The sequence below is a fragment of the Dendropsophus ebraccatus genome, unplaced genomic scaffold (genome assembly GCF_027789765.1).
Source record: "Dendropsophus ebraccatus isolate aDenEbr1 unplaced genomic scaffold, aDenEbr1.pat pat_scaffold_1289_ctg1, whole genome shotgun sequence".
Taxonomy (NCBI): domain Eukaryota; kingdom Metazoa; phylum Chordata; class Amphibia; order Anura; family Hylidae; genus Dendropsophus; species Dendropsophus ebraccatus.
The window spans coordinates 46,276-48,107 of record NW_027208707.1 but is presented as its reverse complement, the minus strand read 5'-3'; positions in this window follow the sequence as shown (position 1 = coordinate 48,107).

Below are 1,832 nucleotides of genomic sequence, written 5' to 3'. Positions count from 1 at the left end.
GGCTAAGTGGCGCTAAATGCCATGAAGCCCCACCACTTAGCATAATCTTGCAGTTGGATAAAAGATCACTTTTTACTTGAACAAGCACCATGACGATGATCATGGGTTACTATCACATAATACATTTAGTATTAGCTGCAGTAGGAGGGACAATCAATGACTCTATATGAAAACCCTTTAATGCATTCTGATTCTTTTATCGTCTCTTAGAATGATAAGCTCCCTGTCTTGTGTCTGTGACAACACTTCCTGCCTTTACTGTGCTTGAGAAACTTTAACCAGATTGGGCAGTTATTACTGATATCCAGAAAATAGTAGAATATTACAGTGGAAGAGGGACACTAGTTTAGCTACAAACAGAGGAAAACACGAAACTTGCTTCCTCAATAAGGAATCCTTTATATTAGCAATTCAATAGGCTTCTTTGTGATCATAGATTACATTGCACACTTCAACTTCCCAGTGCTGTTAAGTAGCTACAAAGTGGTGTTTCAGTGCCACCGGCATGTAGTTGTCTGCAAGCCAGAGCATAATGTGAATGTCTTTGTTTCATACTGCTCACTTCTGCTTCGTTTTACTGATGTCAATATAACTTCCTCAAGCCAAGGCATTAGCTCTGCCCCTATATGATTGTTAATACAAGACAGAGTCTTCGATTTCTACTTAAATTCTCTTAGTCTGATGAATACATTGAAAACATGTAATATGTCTTATTATCATGGAGGCAAACTTTCAAAAGGTTTAGGCTGCAGGGCATTCGGCTACAAACCATGTGATTATATTGTATGCAGTGATTGCAATACATTGCAGCTAAGCTTAAACAAGTACGGGCATATTGCAACCAATAATGGCGCAAACATACAAATGCCCAAGTTTGGCACCAAGAACTTTGTTATCAAATCCCCAAGGCAAAATACTGTAGCACTGGGTTGCTACATACAGCTTTTTTTCACATCACAATTTCTTCATCACACAACAAATGATCTATAGAACCAAAAGAGTCTTTTTAACACTACAGGGTTTATATACATGGCATAACATTATACAGTGATATTACGTTAAAGCAACTCTGTACCCACAATCTGACCCCCAAATCGCTTGTACCTTCGGATAAGCTGCTTTTAATCCAAGATCTGTCTGCAAGTGTCGGCAGGGATGCAGTTATGTCCTAAAAAAACAACTTGTTAACTTTCAGCACCGTGTCTAATGGCGTGGCCTAGAGTGTGTGTGCCCAAGCCTTGCACCACCTCTTCGTCCCCCCTCACTATAAGGAATGCCCCCGGGCAGGATTTTTTTCTATTCCTCACCTGTGTGAACACTGCACATGGGCTGGATCATCAAGGCACCTGTGCAGTGTTCACACAAGTGATGGATAGAAAAAAATACGCACATGGGCATTCCTAATGATGAGGAGAGTGGGGAGAAGGGCTTGTGCAAGGCTTGGGCACAACTGTAGGCCACACCACATTTGAACACAGGGCTGCAAGTTTAAAAGTTGTTTTTTAAGACAATAACTGCATCACCTGCCAAACAGACCCCGGACAGATCTTGGATTAAAAGCAGCTATCCAAAGGTACAAGCGGTTTGGGAGGAGGGCAGATTGTGGGTACAGAGTCACTTTATAGCCTTTCATCAGAGGCTCCTGACATATACTTCCATAAAAATGCTTCCTCCCTGTTGTGAACAGAGCCTGAGTCTCCTATTTAAATCACACTGGGCCTCTCACTAGTGAAGGGCGGTGACAGGAACATACATCTATTGTGGACACTTCTGTGTTGAAAGCAGCAAGTGAAGAGTCTGTTGGCCTAACATCAAAAATCTACTGGTCCTAC